Below are 19,795 nucleotides of genomic sequence, written 5' to 3'. Positions count from 1 at the left end.
CCTTCTCTGTGTTACTCTTGTTGGTTCCAGGCCAGCATCCTACTGCCTGTCTCTCTCTTCCGCAGTCGTCTCCTGCTGTCCAGCTCCCTGTGGCTCACCTCTCTTCTAGATGCCTCCGTGCTGCCTCCTCTCCTTGCTGATCCCCCCGCCCTGCTCCCCATCACTGCCTTGGCGCTCTTTCACCACACCACTCCTGCCCTAAAATACTCCCCCTGTAAATGCCGACCCCACCAATACTGCCCCCCCCCAGGCTCCCCACAGAAACGATCCCCTCAAATACCCTACCCTGAAACACTTCCTGTAAAATAGTCCCCTCTAAAAAGTCCCCCAGCAAATAATCACGTGGAAATGCTCCAACTTCAAAATATATCCCTGCGAAATAATACTCCTGCCACCCCTGGACCCCCCGTGAAATAATAGTCCCCCCCTGAAATAAGAATTCCCCCCCACCCCCCGAAGTAATGGTCCCCAAAAATAGTCCCCCCCCCTGCCCCCAAAATAACAATGCTTCTGCCCGTGAAATATGGCTCCGCCACCGAAATGATACTGCTAGGAAAAAATCCCTGCCCCTCACGCCGCCCTTCCTTCCCCCACCCAGCCGGTAGAATAATACACCCTTCCAAATAATACTTGCCCAATAATACCCCTGGAAATATTATACCCACTCCCCTTGGAATACTACTATGCCTCCCAGTGAAATAATGCACTCCTCCCCGACCCCCCCCCCCCCCCCAAATAATGCTCTCCCTGACCCCTGCTGAAGTAAGGCTCGCCCCCCCATGTGAGATGACCCCCCCCCCCCCCGTGTGAAATGTTGCTATGGCCCTGAGAAAGAACACTCACTCAGCACTCCACCCCCCCACCCCGGATATAATACTACCTCCAATAATATTACTCCTCCCATACTCCACCCTACCCCCCATTATAAAACTCTCTGCCCCACCGGAGATATAACACTCCCCCTCAATATAAAACTTACCTTTGATATCAAACAAGATACTGCTGCGCTCCTGTGAAATACCACTCCACCACTGCCTGCTAAATACTTCTTCCCCCCACCTCACGAAATAAGATAATTCTAATGTCTGCTTCCTTGCAGTCTCTCACACATTTTGGTCCTTCCACCTCTATTTGGCCTCCAATTACACTTGAACTCTATTTTCTCCAATCCCCTCCTGCTTTCAGCCTCCAGTATTTTCTGGCCTCTACTTATGTTTTTAGCCTCCCACCCTGTTTCAGCTGACCACCTTTCTTCAGCCTACAATTTTTTCTGGCCTGTACTGCCCTCCAGCCTCCCACCCCCTTTCAGGCTCCCACCTTTTTTATGGCCTCCAATATTTTCTGGCCTCTACTGCCCTCCAGCCTCCCACCCCGTTTCAGCCTTCCACCCCATTTTGGATACCACATTTTTCTGGTCTTTATTTCTCTTCCAGCCTCTCTTTTAGGTCTCTTGCAGCTTTTCTGCACTGCCTGCGTTCCTGCCTAGATGTGCTCTTTGAAGAATTTGAATCGATGGAAGAATTTGAATCTACTGATTGCTTCATCTCTCTCTCTTGTTCTCTCTTCTGTCTTTTCTCGTTCTCCACCCGTCTGTCTTTCTCTCTGTTGCTCTTGTTGGTTCTAGGCCAGCATCCCACTCCCCGTCTCTATTTCTTCCGCAGTCGTCTCCTGCTCTCTGTCTCCCTGTTGCTCACCTGTCTTCTGGATGCCTCAGTGCTGCCTCCTCTTTTTCCTGATCCATCTGGCCTGCTCCCATCCCTGGCTTGATGCTCTTTCTCCACCTCTCTGCCTCGGACCTGTCCCTCTTCTCATCTCTCAGTTGCTACTGTTTCTTTCTCCATCACTTCCTCACTGCCTCTTCCTTTTCCCCTTTTCCCTTCTTCTCTTGGTCCTCCATCCTCTGCCAAGCATTTTGCCTGTAGAGATCCATACCCCTCTCGGTGGTGTTCTTTCCTAGTACAAACTCGTGCCCAGCTCCCGTGCCCTTCCCTTCTGCTCCGTGGGCCTTTCCCTTTCAGCTTGTAGCCCGTCCCGATCCCTCTCCCTTTCTCAATCTCTTGCTGTCTCATGCCTTCAATCCCTCTGTCTTCTTGACCGTCCCTTGCTCTCCCTCCTTCCCACCTTCCTTTCCCCCCACAGGTGATTTCTCTCTGTCTTTCTAGTCTCGACCCATCATTACCTCTCTTCCTCTGTCTTGCTCCGTGATCCTGTTTTGCTTCCAACATATGCCTGTAGATCCCCCCCCCCCTTCCTTTTCTAAGTGATTTCACCGTCTCTAATTCCACCAGGGCCTCTCATCCCTTTTTGGCTATCCAGCCCTTTTCAAACACTAATGCCCATCAGAGCGTGCACCTCCTTCCGGCATCTCCGCTTTCCTGGCAGAAATTTGCCCTGTGGCGTCTAGGCCTCCACTTTCCTGCAGCCTGCCAGTCATTTTGCTCCTGCCACTCCATGTGCGCCTCCACTTTTTCCCGCCCTTCGCTTACGCCAAGCCTCCCTCCCTCTTGCAGCCTGCCTGCCTGCCTCCCCCCCTCCTGTAGCATCTTGCAGCCTGCCTGACTGCCTCCTACCCTCTTTCAAACTCTTGCAGCCTGTCTGCCTCCCTCCCTTACTCTTGCCTGCTCCCTCCCTCTTGCAGCCTCTTGCCGCTTGCCTGCCTGCCTCCCCCCCTCTTGCAGACTCTTGCAGCCTGCCAGCCTGCCTGCTTCCATCCCTCTTGCATCCTCTTGCACAATGCCTGCCTGCGTGCCTCCCTTGATCTTGCAACCTGGCTCCGTGCCTCCCGCCCTCTTGTAGCCTCTTGCAGCCTGCCTGACTGCCTCCTACCCGCTTTCAGCGTCTTGCAGCCTGTCTGCCTCCCTCCCTTACTCTTTCCTTCCTGCCTTCCTCTTGCAGCCTCTTTCAGCTTGCCTGCCTGCCTGCATCCCTCCCTCTTGCATCCTCTTGCACCCTGCCTGCCTGCCTGCATCCCTCCCTCTTGCATCCTCTTGCACCCTGCCAGCCTGCCTGCCTCCTTCCCTCTTGCAGCCTCTTGCACCCTGCCGGCCTGCCTGCCTCCCCCTGACTTGTAGCCTCTTGCAGCCTGCCTGACTGCCTCGTACTCTCTTTCAAACTCTTGCAGCCTGCCTGTCTCCCTCCCTTACTCTTGCCTGCTCCCTCCCTCTTGCAGCCTCTTGCACCCTGCTGGCCTGCCTGCCTCCATGCCTCTGGCATCCTCTTGCAGGCTTCCTGGCTGCGTCCTTCCCTCCCTCGTGCAGTCATTTTCAGCGTGCCTGTCTGCCTCCCTCCCTCTTGCATCCTCTTGCACAATGCCTGCCTGCATGCCTCCCTTGATCTTGCAACCTGGCTCCCTGCCTCCCGCCCTCTTGCAGCCTCTTGCAGACTGTCTTCATGCCTCCCTCTTTCAGCCTCTTTAACTTGCATGCCTCCCTCCTTCTTGCAGCCTACCTTTTTCCCTCCCTCCATATATACCTTCTTTCCTCCGTCTTGCAGCCTCTTTCAGTCTGCCTGCCTGCCTCCCTCTCTCTTGCAGCCTCTTGCACCCTGCCAGCTTGCCTCCCTCCCTCCCTCCCTACATCTCACAGACTGCTTCCCTCCCTCCCTCCCTCCCTCCCTCCCTCCCTCCCTCCGTCTTGCAGCCTCTTGTAGACTGCCTGCCTGCCTCCCTCTTCCAGCCTCTTGAGGCCTGCCTCCCTCCCTCTCTCTTGAAGCCTGACTCCCTCCCTATATAACTTCCTCTCTTTATTTTGCAGCCTTTTGCAGCCTGCCTTCCTCGTTCCCACCCTGCCTCCCTCCATTCCTCCCTCTTGCCATCTGTGATTTTTCTTGCCTCTACCTGCCCCTGGCTTCACACTCCATTTCAACACCCCACCTTTTATTGGTCTCCAATTTTTTCTACTCTCTACTGCCCTGCAGGCTTTCACTCTGTTTCAGTCTCCCACCTTTTTTCTTTTTTTTGTCTCCATTTTTTTCCTGGCCTCCACTGCTCTCCAGCCTCCCACTTTATCACGGCCTTCAATTTTTTCTGGCCTCTACTGCCCTCCAGCCTCCCACCCCATTTCAGTCTCCCACCTCTTTTCGGCCTCCATTATTTCCTGGCCTCTACTGCCCTCCAGCCTCCCACCCTGTTTCAGCCTCCCACCTATTTTCGGCCTCCATTTTTTTCCTGGCCTCTACTGCCCTCCAGCCTCCCACCCTGTTTCAGCCTCCTACCTATTTTCGGCCTCCATTTCTTCCTGGCCTCTACTGCCCTCCAGCCTCCCACCCCGTTTCAGCCTCCCACCCCGTTTTGGATACCACATTTTTCTGGTCTTTATTTCTCTTCCAGCCTCTCTTTTAGGTCTCTTGCAGCTTTTCTGCACTGCCTGCGTTCCTGCCTTGACGTGCTCTTTGAAGAATTGAATCGATGGAAGACTTTGAATCTGTTGGTTGCTTCATCTCTCTCTCTTGTTCTCTCTTCTGTCTTTTCTCGTTCTCCACCCGTCTGTCTTTCTCTCTGTTGCTCTTGTTGGTTCTAGGCCAGCATCCCACCCCCCGTCTCTATTTCTTCCGCAGTCGTCTCCTGCTCTCTGTCTCCCTGTTGCTCACCTGTCTTCTGGATGCCTCAGTGCTGCCTCCTCTCTCCTGATCCGTCTGGCCTGTTCCCATCCCTGGCTTGATGCTCTTTCTCCACCTCTCTGCCTCGGACCTGTCCCTCTTCTCATCTCTCAGTTGCTACTGTTTCTTTCTCCATCACTTCCTCACTGCCTCTTCCTTTTCCCCTTTTCCCTTCTTCTCTCGGTCCTCCATCCTCTGCCAAGCATTTTGCCTGTAGAGATCCATACCCGTCTCGGTGGTGCTCTTTCCTGCTATAACCCTGTGCCCAGATCCCTGTTCCATTCTCTTCTGCTCCGTGGCCTTTTCCCTTTCAATTTGTAGCCCATCCCGCTCCCTCTCCCTTTCTCTCTCTCTTGCTCTCTCTTCCCCTTATGCTCTCTGCCTTTTTAACCTTCTCTTGCTCTCCCTCCTTTCCACCTTCCTTTCCCCCCACATTTGATTTCTCTCCCTCTCTCTGCCTTTCTAGTCTCGGCCCATCATTATCTCTCTTCCTCTGTCTTGCTCCCTCAACCTGTTTTTCCTCCAACATGTGCCCGCAGGACTTCTCCTCTTTTTTTTTTTTTTTTTTCCTCGTGATTTCTCCATTTGTAATTCCCACATGGCCTCCCACTCTTTTTTTGTCTTCCCAGCCCTTTTCAGACTCTAATGCCCATCAGAACGTGCACCCCCTACCGGCACCTACTTGTTTCTGGCCTATGTTTATCCTGTGGACTCTTCTTTCCTGTGGCCTCCCATCACATTTTGGGACCCCTGAAAATACTGCCCCTGAAGAGTCTTCCGAAATAGTCTGTCCAGTAACACTCCCCTGCCTTGAAATAGCCCCGCCTGAAACAGTTCCTCCCCAAATTGTCCCCCCTGCAATATTCCCCCCTGCAATAGTGCCTTCAAAAGAGTCTCCCTGAAGTAGTCCCTCCCGCAATAACTCACTCTCTGAAATAATCCCCCCAAAATATTCCCCCTTAAACTCGTGCCCCTCTGAAATGCTGGGGTTTCAACCACAAGCCCCAAATTAAGGTTGACATAGGGGCGATTTCCACAGTCCTTCACAAAGTGGTGGTGAGTTTCCCTTTAAACTTCCCTCTGGCTTTGCAGGGAGAGCCATTAGGTAAATGTGCCCCAGGTGTTCTGCATTAAGTAAAGCCAGGTCAGGTGTCCCATCGAGAGGATAAAAGCTGGGACCACTTGCAGGAAGTGTGGACTGGCTGTCTGTGTGGTGGATGCATTCTGAAGAATTTTCTGTTGGGGAAGGATCTCTCGACTCCCTGGAACTGGGCTCTTCAGGTCTGGCTTTTGTCAATGTGGGCTTTGTAGAGATTCAGTATCTGGCTGTCTTGGTCTTATGTATTTGGCTTGTTGACCTGGTTGTCTCCCATCCCTTCTATGGGAGACTGTATTTCAGTGTTTATTGCAGCCATTGCTGGTCGTGCGGTGTCGTTGTTGGGATCGTTGTGATTGATGTCAATTATGTGTAACCCGATTGACTTGTACCCCCAGTGATCACCCGTGTAGCAACCCTTTAGTGTCAAATTTAATTTGGTTATTGGTTCATCTTGAGGCTGGCTGTGTCCTTTATGCTAGGCCTGATAATTGGCAAAACACCCTCAAAGTAGCACTCCTGAAATAGTCTGTCCTGTAACACTCCCGCCTCAAAATAGGACTGCAACCAAAGAGTCCTCCCCAAAATACGTCCCCCTGAAATAGTCTCCCTGAAACCGTCCCTCCCATAACACTTCCTCAGGAAGAGTCCTCCACAGTACCCCTGAAATAGTTTTCCCCAATAAATAGTCCCCCTGAAACAGTACCTGCCATAACTCTCCTGCCACAAAACACTCTCCCTGGAAAATCTACCTCCACCAGTACTCCCCCCCCAAAATGTTCTCCCCAGAAACGGTCCTCCCCAAATCCTTTCTCCTGGAATAGTCTCCCCTCAAATGCTCTCCCCTGAAGCACTCCCTCTGAAATAGATCCCTCGAAAGACATCCCCCTGGAAATAATCCCCCTGTAATGCTCTGCTCTTAAAATACTCCCCCGTCAAATAGTCGTCCGTTAAATATCCCTCCTAAATACACCCACCAAAATACTCCCCCAAAGGAGTCTCCAAATAGCCTCCCTGAAATAGACCCTCCGTATCAATTCCCCTGAAACGATGCCCCCTGAAATATTTAGGCCCCAAAACAGTCCCACTGAAACTGTCCGCCCCCAAATAGTTTCCACATAATACACTCCCCTTTATTCTAAGGCCTACTTTCCCGGGGCCTCCCACCCATTTTGGTCCTTCCACACTGTTTGGCCTCCATGTTTTCCTGCCCTCAACTTCCCCTAAGCCTCCCTCCCCCTTGCAGCCACCACTTTTTTTGGTCTCTACACCCCCCCCCCCCCCCCCCCCCCCGGGCGGCCTCCCACCATGTTTCAGCCTCCCACATTTTTTTGGCCTTTATCTCCCGCTGGCCACCCACCCCATTTCAGCCTCCCACCTTTTGTCGGCATCCAATTTTTTCTGGCCTCTACAGCCCTCCAGCCTCAGACCCCATTTGGGATACAACATTTTTCTGGCCTGTATTTCCCTTCCAGCCTCTCTTTTAGGTCTCTTGCAGCTTTTCTGCACTGCCTGCGTTCCTGCCTTGACGTGCTCTTTGAAGAATTGAATCGATGGAAGAATTTGAATCTACTGATTGCTTCATCTCTCTCTCTTGTTCTCTCTTCTGTCTTTTCTCGTTCTCCACCCGTCTGTCTTTCTCTCTGTTGCTCTTGTTGGTTCTAGGCCAGCATCCCACTCCCCGTCTCTATTTCTTCGGCAGTCGTCTCCTGCTCTCTGTCTCCCTGTTGCTCACCTGTCTTCTGGATGCCTCAGTGCTGCCTCCTCTTTTTCCTGATCCATCTGGCCTGCTCCCATCCCTGGCTTGATGCTCTTTCTCCACCTCTCTGCCTCGGACCTGTCCCTCTTCTCATCTCTCAGTTGCTACTGTTTCTTTCTCCATCACTTCCTCACTGCCTCTTCCTTTTCCCCTTTTCCCTTCTTCTCTCGGTCCTCCATCCTCTGCCAAGCATTTTGCCTGTAGAGATCCATACCCCTCTCGGTGGTGTTCTTTCCTAGTACAAACTCGTGCCCAGCTCCCGTGCCCTTCCCTTCCGCTCCGTGGGCCTTTCCCTTTCAGCTTGTAGCCCGTCCCGATCCCTCTCCCTTTCTCAATCTCTTGCTCTCTCATGCCTTCAATCCCTCTGTCTTCTTGACCGTCCCTTGCTCTCCCTCCTTCCCACCTTCCTTTCCCCCCACAGGTGATTTCTCTCTGTCTTTCTAGTCTCGACCCATCATTACCTCTCTTCCTCTGTCTTGCTCCGTGATCCTGTTTTGCTTCCAACATATGCCTGTAGATCCCCCCCCCCCCTTCCTTTTCTAAGTGATTTCACCGTCTCTAATTCCACCAGGGCCTCTCATCCCTTTTTGGCTATCCAGCCCTTTTCAAACACTAATGCCCATCAGAGCGTGCACCTCCTTCCGGCATCTCCGCTTTCCTGGCAGAAATTTGCCCTGTGGCGTCTAGGCCTCCACTTTCCTGCAGCCTGCCAGTCATTTTGCTCCTGCCACTCCATGTGCGCCTCCACTTTTTCCCGCCCTTCGCTTACGCCAAGCCTCCCTCCCTCTTGCAGCCTGCCTGCCTGCCTCCCCCCCTCCTGTAGCATCTTGCAGCCTGCCTGACTGCCTCCTACCCTCTTTCAAACTCTTGCAGCCTGTCTGCCTCCCTCCCTTACTCTTGCCTGCTCCCTCCCTCTTGCAGCCTCTTGCCGCTTGCCTGCCTGCCTCCCCCCCTCTTGCAGACTCTTGCAGCCTGCCAGCCTGCCTGCTTCCATCCCTCTTGCATCCTCTTGCACAATGCCTGCCTGCGTGCCTCCCTTGATCTTGCAACCTGGCTCCCTGCCTCCTGCCCTCTTGCAGCCTCTTGCAGACTGTCTTAATGCCTCCCTCTTTCAGCCTCTTTAACTTGCATGCCTCCTTCCTTCTTGCAGCCTACCTTTTTCCCTCCCTCCATATATACCTTCTTTCCTCCGTCTTGCAGCCTCTTTCAGTCTGACTGCCTGCCTCCCTCTCTCTTGCAGCCTCTTGCACCCTGCCAGCTTGCCTCCCTCCCTCCCTCCCTACATCTCACAGACTGCTTCCCTCCCTCCCTCCCTCCCTCCCTCCCTCCCTCCCTCCCTCCCTCCCTCCCTCCCTCCCTCCCTCCCTCCCTCCCTCCCTCCCTCCCTCCGTCTTGCAGCCTCTTGTAGACTGCCTGCCTGCCTCCCTCTTCCAGCCTCTTGCACAATGCCTGCCTGCATGCCTCCCTTGATCTTGCAACCTGGCTCCCTGCCTCCCGCCCTCTTGCAGCCTCTTGCAGACTGTCTTCATGCCTCCCTCTTTCAGCCTCTTTAACTTGCATGCCTCCCTCCTTCTTGCAGCCTACCTTTTTCCCTCCCTCCATATATACCTTCTTTCCTCCGTCTTGCAGCCTCTTTCAGTCTGCCTGCCTGCCTCCCTCTCTCTTGCAGCCTCTTGCACCCTGCCAGCTTGCCTCCCTCCCTCCCTCCCTCCCTCCCTCCCTCCCTCCCTCCCTCCCTGCCTGCCTCCCTCTTCCAGCCTCTTGAGGCCTGCCTCCCTCCCTCTCTCTTGAAGCCTGACTCCCTCCCTATATAACTTCCTCTCTTTATTTTGCAGCCTTTTGCAGCCTGCCTTCCTCGTTCCCACCCTGCCTCCCTCCATTCCTCCCTCTTGCCATCTGTGATTTTTCTTGCCTCTACCTGCCCCTGGCTTCACACTCCATTTCAACACCCCACCTTTTATTGGTCTCCAATTTTTTCTACTCTCTACTGCCCTGCAGGCTTTCACTCTGTTTCAGTCTCCCACCTTTTTTCTTTTTTTTGTCTCCATTTTTTTCCTGGCCTCCACTGCTCTCCAGCCTCCCACTTTATCACGGCCTCCAATTTTTTCTGGCCTCTACTGCCCTCCAGCCTCCCACCCCATTTCAGCCTCCCACCTCTTTTCGGCCTCCATTTTTTCTGGCCTCTACTGCCCTCCAGCCTCCCACCCCATTTCAGTCTCCCACCTCTTTTCGGCCTCCATTATTTCCTGGCCTCTACTGCCCTCCAGCCTCCCACCCCATTTCAGCCTCCCACCTATTTTCGGCCTCCATTTTTTTCCTGGCCTCTACTGCCCTCCAGCCTCCCACCCTGTTTCAGCCTCCCACCTATTTTCGGCCTCCATTTTTTTCCTGGCCTCTACTGCCCTCCAGCCTCCCACCCTGTTTCAGCCTCCCACCCCGTTTTGGATACCACATTTTTCTGGTCTTTATTTCTCTTCCAGCCTCTCTTTTAGGTCTCTTTCAGCTTTTCTGCACTGCCTGCGTTCCTGCCTTGACGTGCTCTTTGAAGAATTGAATCGATGGAAGACTTTGAATCTGTTGGTTGCTTCATCTCTCTCTCTTGTTCTCTCTTCTGTCTTTTCTCGTTCTCCACCCGTCTGTCTTTCTCTCTGTTGCTCTTGTTGGTTCTAGGCCAGCATCCCACCCCCCGTCTCTATTTCTTCCGCAGTCGTCTCCTGCTCTCTGTCTCCCTGTTGCTCACCTGTCTTCTGGATGCCTCAGTGCTGCCTCCTCTCTCCTGATCCGTCTGGCCTGTTCCCATCCCTGGCTTGTTGCTCTTTCTCCACCTCTCTGCCTCGGACCTGTCCCTCTTCTCATCTCTCAGTTGCTACTGTTTCTTTCTCCATCACTTCCTCACTGCCTCTTCCTTTTCCCCTTTTCCCTTCTTCTCTCGGTCCTCCATCCTCTGCCAAGCATTTTGCCTGTAGAGATCCATACCCGTCTCGGTGGTGCTCTTTCCTGCTATAACCCTGTGCCCAGATCCCTGTTCCATTCTCTTCTGCTCCGTGGCCTTTTCCCTTTCAATTTGTAGCCCGTCCCGCTCCCTCTCCCTTTCTCTCTCTCTTGCTCTCTCTTCCCCTTATGCTCTCTGCCTTTTTAACCTTCTCTTGCTCTCCCTCCTTTCCACCTTCCTTTCCCCCCACATTTGATTTCTCTCCCTCTCTCTGCCTTTCTAGTCTCGGCCCATCATTATCTCTCTTCCTCTGTCTTGCTCCCTCAACCTGTTTTTCCTCCAACATGTGCCCGCAGGACTTCTCCTCTTTTTTTTTTTTTTTTTTTCCCTCGTGATTTCTCCATTTGTAATTCCCACATGGCCTCCCACTCTTTTTTTGTCTTCCCAGCCCTTTTCAGACTCTAATGCCCATCAGAACGTGCACCCCCTACCGGCACCTACTTGTTTCTGGCCTATGTTTATCCTGTGGACTCTTCTTTCCTGTGGCCTCCCATCACATTTTGGGACCCCTGAAAATACTGCCCCTGAAGAGTCTTCCGAAATAGTCTGTCCAGTAACACTCCCCTGCCTTGAAATAGCCCCGCCTGAAACAGTTCCTCCCCAAATTGTCCCCCCTGCAATATTCCCCCCTGCAATAGTGCCTTCAAAAGAGTCTCCCTGAAGTAGTCCCTCCCGCAATAACTCACTCTCTGAAATAATCCCCCCAAAATATTCCCCCTTAAACTCGTGCCCCTCTGAAATGCTGGGGTTTCAACCACAAGCCCCAAATTAAGGTTGACATAGGGGCGATTTCCACAGTCCTTCACAAAGTGGTGGTGAGTTTCCCTTTAAACTTCCCTCTGGCTTTGCAGGGAGAGCCATTAGGTAAATGTGCCCCAGGTGTTCTGCATTAAGTAAAGCCAGGTCAGGTGTCCCATCGAGAGGATAAAAGCTGGGACCACTTGCAGGAAGTGTGGACTGGCTGTCTGTGTGGTGGATGCATTCTGAAGAATTTTCTGTTGGGGAAGGATCTCTCGACTCCCTGGAACTGGGCTCTTCAGGTCTGGCTTTTGTCAATGTGGGCTTTGTAGAGATTCAGTATCTGGCTGTCTTGGTCTTATGTATTTGGCTTGTTGACCTGGTTGTCTCCCATCCCTTCTATGGGAGACTGTATTTCAGTGTTTATTGCAGCCATTGCTGGTCGTGCGGTGTCGTTGTTGGGATCGTTGTGATTGATGTCAATTATGTGTAACCCGATTGACTTGTACCCCCAGTGATCACCCGTGTAGCAACCCTTTAGTGTCAAATTTAATTTGGTTATTGGTTCATCTTGAGGCTGGCTGTGTCCTTTATGCTAGGCCTGATAATTGGCAAAACACCCTCAAAGTAGCACTCCTGAAATAGTCTGTCCTGTAACACTCCCGCCTCAAAATAGGACTGCAACCAAAGAGTCCTCCCCAAAATACGTCCCCCTGAAATAGTCTCCCTGAAACCGTCCCTCCCATAACACTTCCTCAGGAAGAGTCCTCCACAGTACCCCTGAAATAGTTTTCCCCAATAAATAGTCCCCCTGAAACAGTACCTGCCATAACTCTCCTGCCACAAAACACTCTCCCTGGAAAATCTACCTCCACCAGTACTCCCCCCCCAAAATGTTCTCCCCAGAAACGGTCCTCCCCAAATCCTTTCTCCTGGAATAGTCTCCCCTCAAATGCTCTCCCCTGAAGCACTCCCTCTGAAATAGATCCCTCGAAAGACATCCCCCTGGAAATAATCCCCCTGTAATGCTCTGCTCTTAAAATACTCCCCCGTCAAATAGTCGTCCGTTAAATATCCCTCCTAAATACACCCACCAAAATACTCCCCCAAAGGAGTCTCCAAATAGCCTCCCTGAAATAGACCCTCCGTATCAATTCCCCTGAAACGATGCCCCCTGAAATATTTAGGCCCCAAAACAGTCCCACTGAAACTGTCCGCCCCCAAATAGTTTCCACATAATACACTCCCCTTTATTCTAAGGCCTACTTTCCCGGGGCCTCCCACCCATTTTGGTCCTTCCACACTGTTTGGCCTCCATGTTTTCCTGCCCTCAACTTCCCCTAAGCCTCCCTCCCCCTTGCAGCCACCACTTTTTTTGGTCTCTACACCCCCCCCCCCCCCCCCCGGGCGGCCTCCCACCATGTTTCAGCCTCCCACCTTTTGTCGGCATCCAATTTTTTCTGGCCTCTACAGCCCTCCAGCCTCAGACCCCATTTGGGATACAACATTTTTCTGGCCTGTATTTCCCTTCCAGCCTCTCTTTTAGGTCTCTTGCAGCTTTTCTGCACTGCCTGCGTTCCTGCCTTGACGTGCTCTTTGAAGAATTGAATCGATGGAAGAATTTGAATCTACTGATTGCTTCATCTCTCTCTCTTGTTCTCTCTTCTGTCTTTTCTCGTTCTCCACCCGTCTGTCTTTCTCTCTGTTGCTCTTGTTGGTTCTAGGCCAGCATCCCACTCCCCGTCTCTATTTCTTCGGCAGTCATCTCCTGCTCTCTGTCTCCCTGTTGCTCACCTGTCTTCTGGATGCCTCAGTGCTGCCTCCTCTTTTTCCTGATCCATCTGGCCTGCTCCCATCCCTGGCTTGATGCTCTTTCTCCACCTCTCTGCCTCGGACCTGTCCCTCTTCTCATCTCTCAGTTGCTACTGTTTCTTTCTCCATCACTTCCTCACTGCCTCTTCCTTTTCCCCTTTTCCCTTCTTCTCTCGGTCCTCCATCCTCTGCCAAGCATTTTGCCTGTAGAGATCCATACCCCTCTCGGTGGTGTTCTTTCCTAGTACAAACTCGTGCCCAGCTCCCGTGCCCTTCCCTTCCGCTCCGTGGGCCTTTCCCTTTCAGCTTGTAGCCCGTCCCGATCCCTCTCCCTTTCTCAATCTCTTGCTCTCTCATGCCTTCAATCCCTCTGTCTTCTTGACCGTCCCTTGCTCTCCCTCCTTCCCACCTTCCTTTCCCCCCACAGGTGATTTCTCTCTGTCTTTCTAGTCTCGACCCATCATTACCTCTCTTCCTCTGTCTTGCTCCGTGATCCTGTTTTGCTTCCAACATATGCCTGTAGATCCCCCCCCCCCTTCCTTTTCTAAGTGATTTCACCGTCGCTAATTCCACCAGGGCCTCTCATCCCTTTTTGGCTATCCAGCCCTTTTCAAACACTAATGCCCATCAGAGCGTGCACCTCCTTCCGGCATCTCCGCTTTCCTGGCAGAAATTTGCCCTGTGGCGTCTAGGCCTCCACTTTCCTGCAGCCTGCCAGTCATTTTGCTCCTGCCACTCCATGTGCGCCTCCACTTTTTCCCGCCCTTCGCTTACGCCAAGCCTCCCTCCCTCTTGCAGCCTGCCTGCCTGCCTCCCCCCCTCCTGTAGCATCTTGCAGCCTGCCTGACTGCCTCCTACCCTCTTTCAAACTCTTGCAGCCTGTCTGCCTCCCTCCCTTACTCTTGCCTGCTCCCTCCCTCTTGCAGCCTCTTGCCGCTTGCCTGCCTGCCTCCCCCCCTCTTGCAGACTCTTGCAGCCTGCCAGCCTGCCTGCTTCCATCCCTCTTGCATCCTCTTGCACAATGCCTGCCTGCGTGCCTCCCTTGATCTTGCAACCTGGCTCCCTGCCTCCCGCCCTCTTGCAGCCTCTTGCAGACTGTCTTCATGCCTCCCTCTTTCAGCCTCTTTAACTTGCATGCCTCCTTCCTTCTTGCAGCCTACCTTTTTCCCTCCCTCCATATATACCTTCTTTCCTCCGTCTTGCAGCCTCTTTCAGTCTGACTGCCTGCCTCCCTCTCTCTTGCAGCCTCTTGCACCCTGCCAGCTTGCCTCCCTCCCTACATCTCACAGACTGCTTCCCTCCCTCCCTCCCTCCCTCCCTCCCTCCCTCCCTCGCTCCGTCCCTCCCTCCCTCCCTCCCTCCGTCTTGCAGCCTCTTGTAGACTGCCTGCCTGCCTCCCTCTTGCATCCTCTTGCACAATGCCTGCCTGCATGCCTCCCTTGATCTTGCAACCTGGCTCCCTGCCTCCCGCCCTCTTGCAGCCTCTTGCAGACTGTCTTCATGCCTCCCTCTTTCAGCCTCTTTAACTTGCATGCCTCCCTCCTTCTTGCAGCCTACCTTTTTCCCTCCCTCCATATATACCTTCTTTCCTCCGTCTTGCAGCCTCTTTCAGTCTGCCTGCCTGCCTCCCTCTCTCTTGCAGCCTCTTGCACCCTGCCAGCTTGCCTCCCTCCCTCCCTCCCTACATCTCACAGACTGCTTCCCTCCCTCCCTCCCTCCCTCCCTCCCTCCCTCCCTCCGTCTTGCAGCCTCTTGTAGACTGCCTGCCTGCCTCCCTCTTCCAGCCTCTTGAGGCCTGCCTCCCTCCCTCTCTCTTGAAGCCTGACTCCCTCCCTATATAACTTCCTCTCTTTATTTTGCAGCCTTTTGCAGCCTGCCTTCCTCGTTCCCACCCTGCCTCCCTCCATTCCTCCCTCTTGCCATCTGTGATTTTTCTTGCCTCTACCTGCCCCTGGCTTCACACTCCATTTCAACACCCCACCTTTTATTGGTCTCCAATTTTTTCTACTCTCTACTGCCCTGCAGGCTTTCACTCTGTTTCAGTCTCCCACCTTTTTTCTTTTTTTTGTCTCCATTTTTTTCCTGGCCTCCACTGCTCTCCAGCCTCCCACTTTATCACGGCCTCCAATTTTTTCTGGCCTCTACTGCCCTCCAGCCTCCCACCCCATTTCAGCCTCCCACCTCTTTTCGGCCTCCATTATTTCCTGGCCTCTACTGCCCTCCAGCCTCCCACCCTGTTTCAGCCTCCCACCTATTTTCGGCCTCCATTTTTTTCCTGGCCTCTACTGCCCTCCAGCCTCCCACCCTGTTTCAGCCTCCTACCTATTTTCGGCCTCCATTTCTTCCTGGCCTCTACTGCCCTCCAGCCTCCCACCCCGTTTCAGCCTCCCACCCCGTTTTGGATACCACATTTTTCTGGTCTTTATTTCTCTTCCAGCCTCTCTTTTAGGTCTCTTGCAGCTTTTCTGCACTGCCTGCGTTCCTGCCTTGACGTGCTCTTTGAAGAATTGAATCGATGGAAGACTTTGAATCTGTTGGTTGCTTCATCTCTCTCTCTTGTTCTCTCTTCTGTCTTTTCTCGTTCTCCACCCGTCTGTCTTTCTCTCTGTTGCTCTTGTTGGTTCTAGGCCAGCATCCCACCCCCCGTCTCTATTTCTTCCGCAGTCGTCTCCTGCTCTCTGTCTCCCTGTTGCTCACCTGTCTTCTGGATGCCTCAGTGCTGCCTCCTCTCTCCTGATCCGTCTGGCCTGTTCCCATCCCTGGCTTGATGCTCTTTCTCCACCTCTCTGCCTCGGACCTGTCCCTCTTCTCATCTCTCAGTTGCTACTGTTTCTTTCTCCATCACTTCCTCACTGCCTCTTCCTTTTCCCCTTTTCCCTTCTTCTCTCGGTCCTCCATCCTCTGCCAAGCATTTTGCCTGTAGAGATCCATACCCGTCTCGGTGGTGCTCTTTCCTGCTATAACCCTGTGCCCAGATCCCTGTTCCATTCTCTTCTGCTCCGTGGCCTTTTCCCTTTCAATTTGTAGCCCATCCCGCTCCCTCTCCCTTTCTCTCTCTCTTGCTCTCTCTTCCCCTTATGCTCTCTGCCTTTTTAACCTTCTCTTGCTCTCCCTCCTTTCCACCTTCCTTTCCCCCCACATTTGATTTCTCTCCCTCTCTCTGCCTTTCTAGTCTCGGCCCATCATTATCTCTCTTCCTCTGTCTTGCTCCCTCAACCTGTTTTTCCTCCAACATGTGCCCGCAGGACTTCTCCTCTTTTTTTTTTTTTTTTTTCCTCGTGATTTCTCCATTTGTAATTCCCACATGGCCTCCCACTCTTTTTTTGTCTTCCCAGCCCTTTTCAGACTCTAATGCCCATCAGAACGTGCACCCCCTACCGGCACCTACTTGTTTCTGGCCTATGTTTATCCTGTGGACTCTTCTTTCCTGTGGCCTCCCATCACATTTTGGGACCCCTGAAAATACTGCCCCTGAAGAGTCTTCCGAAATAGTCTGTCCAGTAACACTCCCCTGCCTTGAAATAGCCCCGCCTGAAACAGTTCCTCCCCAAATTGTCCCCCCTGCAATATTCCCCCCTGCAATAGTGCCTTCAAAAGAGTCTCCCTGAAGTAGTCCCTCCCGCAATAACTCACTCTCTGAAATAATCCCCCCAAAATATTCCCCCTTAAACTCGTGCCCCTCTGAAATGCTGGGGTTTCAACCACAAGCCCCAAATTAAGGTTGACATAGGGGCGATTTCCACAGTCCTTCACAAAGTGGTGGTGAGTTTCCCTTTAAACTTCCCTCTGGCTTTGCAGGGAGAGCCATTAGGTAAATGTGCCCCAGGTGTTCTGCATTAAGTAAAGCCAGGTCAGGTGTCCCATCGAGAGGATAAAAGCTGGGACCACTTGCAGGAAGTGTGGACTGGCTGTCTGTGTGGTGGATGCATTCTGAAGAATTTTCTGTTGGGGAAGGATCTCTCGACTCCCTGGAACTGGGCTCTTCAGGTCTGGCTTTTGTCAATGTGGGCTTTGTAGAGATTCAGTATCTGGCTGTCTTGGTCTTATGTATTTGGCTTGTTGACCTGGTTGTCTCCCATCCCTTCTATGGGAGACTGTATTTCAGTGTTTATTGCAGCCATTGCTGGTCGTGCGGTGTCGTTGTTGGGATCGTTGTGATTGATGTCAATTATGTGTAACCCGATTGACTTGTACCCCCAGTGATCACCCGTGTAGCAACCCTTTAGTGTCAAATTTAATTTGGTTATTGGTTCATCTTGAGGCTGGCTGTGTCCTTTATGCTAGGCCTGATAATTGGCAAAACACCCTCAAAGTAGCACTCCTGAAATAGTCTGTCCTGTAACACTCCCGCCTCAAAATAGGACTGCAACCAAAGAGTCCTCCCCAAAATACGTCCCCCTGAAATAGTCTCCCTGAAACCGTCCCTCCCATAACACTTCCTCAGGAAGAGTCCTCCACAGTACCCCTGAAATAGTTTTCCCCAATAAATAGTCCCCCTGAAACAGTACCTGCCATAACTCTCCTGCCACAAAACACTCTCCCTGGAAAATCTACCTCCACCAGTACTCCCCCCCCAAAATGTTCTCCCCAGAAACGGTCCTCCCCAAATCCTTTCTCCTGGAATAGTCTCCCCTCAAATGCTCTCCCCTGAAGCACTCCCTCTGAAATAGATCCCTCGAAAGACATCCCCCTGGAAATAATCCCCCTGTAATGCTCTGCTCTTAAAATACTCCCCCGTCAAATAGTCGTCCGTTAAATATCCCTCCTAAATACACCCACCAAAATACTCCCCCAAAGGAGTCTCCAAATAGCCTCCCTGAAATAGACCCTCCGTATCAATTCCCCTGAAACGATGCCCCCTGAAATATTTAGGCCCCAAAACAGTCCCACTGAAACTGTCCGCCCCCAAATAGTTTCCACATAATACACTCCCCTTTATTCTAAGGCCTACTTTCCCGGGGCCTCCCACCCATTTTGGTCCTTCCACACTGTTTGGCCTCCATGTTTTCCTGCCCTCAACTTCCCCTAAGCCTCCCTCCCCCTTGCAGCCACCACTTTTTTTGGTCTCTACACCCCCCCCCCCCCCCCCCCCCCGGGCGGCCTCCCACCATGTTTCAGCCTCCCACATTTTTTTGGCCTTTATCTCCCGCTGGCCACCCACCCCATTTCAGCCTCCCACCTTTTGTCGGCATCCAATTTTTTCTGGCCTCTACAGCCCTCCAGCCTCAGACCCCATTTGGGATACAACATTTTTCTGGCCTGTATTTCCCTTCCAGCCTCTCTTTTAGGTCTCTTGCAGCTTTTCTGCACTGCCTGCGTTCCTGCCTTGACGTGCTCTTTGAAGAATTGAATCGATGGAAGAATTTGAATCTACTGATTGCTTCATCTCTCTCTCTTGTTCTCTCTTCTGTCTTTTCTCGTTCTCCACCCGTCTGTCTTTCTCTCTGTTGCTCTTGTTGGTTCTAGGCCAGCATCCCACTCCCCGTCTCTATTTCTTCGGCAGTCGTCTCCTGCTCTCTGTCTCCCTGTTGCTCACCTGTCTTCTGGATGCCTCAGTGCTGCCTCCTCTTTTTCCTGATCCATCTGGCCTGCTCCCATCCCTGGCTTGATGCTCTTTCTCCACCTCTCTGCCTCGGACCTGTCCCTCTTCTCATCTCTCAGTTGCTACTGTTTCTTTCTCCATCACTTCCTCACTGCCTCTTCCTTTTCCCCTTTTCCCTTCTTCTCTCGGTCCTCCATCCTCTGCCAAGCATTTTGCCTGTAGAGATCCATACCCCTCTCGGTGGTGTTCTTTCCTAGTACAAACTCGTGCCCAGCTCCCGTGCCCTTCCCTTCCGCTCCGTGGGCCTTTCCCTTTCAGCTTGTAGCCCGTCCCGATCCCTCTCCCTTTCTCAATCTCTTGCTCTCTCATGCCTTCAATCCCTCTGTCTTCTTGACCGTCCCTTGCTCTCCCTCCTTCCCACCTTCCTTTCCCCCCACAGGTGATTTCTCTCTGTCTTTCTAGTCTCGACCCATCATTACCTCTCTTCCTCTGTCTTGCTCCGTGATCCTGTTTTGCTTCCAACATATGCCTGTAGATCCCCCCCCCCCCTTCCTTTTCTAAGTGATTTCACCGTCTCTAATTCCACCAGGGCCTCTCATCCCTTTTTGGCTATCCAGCCCTTTTCAAACACTAATGCCCATCAGAGCGTGCACCTCCTTCCGGCATCTCCGCTTTCCTGGCAGAAATTTGCCCTGTGGCGTCTAGGCCTCCACTTTCCTGCAGCCTGCCAGTCATTTTGCTCCTGCCACTCCATGTGCGCCTCCACTTTTTCCCGCCCTTCGCTTACGCCAAGCCTCCCTCCCTCTTGCAGCCTGCCTGCCTGCCTCCCCCCCTCCTGTAGCATCTTGCAGCCTGCCTGACTGCCTCCTACCCTCTTTCAAACTCTTGCAGCCTGTCTGCCTCCCTCCCTTACTCTTGCCTGCTCCCTCCCTCTTGCAGCCTCTTGCCGCTTGCCTGCCTGCCTCCCCCCCTCTTGCAGACTCTTGCAGCCTGCCAGCCTGCCTGCTTCCATCCCTCTTGCATCCTCTTGCACAATGCCTGCCTGCGTGCCTCCCTTGATCTTGCAACCTGGCTCCCTGCCTCCTGCCCTCTTGCAGCCTCTTGCAGACTGTCTTAATGCCTCCCTCTTTCAGCCTCTTTAACTTGCATGCCTCCTTCCTTCTTGCAGCCTACCTTTTTCCCTCCCTCCATATATACCTTCTTTCCTCCGTCTTGCAGCCTCTTTCAGTCTGACTGCCTGCCTCCCTCTCTCTTGCAGCC

This window comes from Athene noctua, chromosome 1 (genome assembly GCF_965140245.1).
Source record: "Athene noctua chromosome 1, bAthNoc1.hap1.1, whole genome shotgun sequence".
Taxonomy (NCBI): Eukaryota; Metazoa; Chordata; class Aves; order Strigiformes; family Strigidae; genus Athene; species Athene noctua.
Note: the sequence above shows the minus strand (reverse complement) of the source record.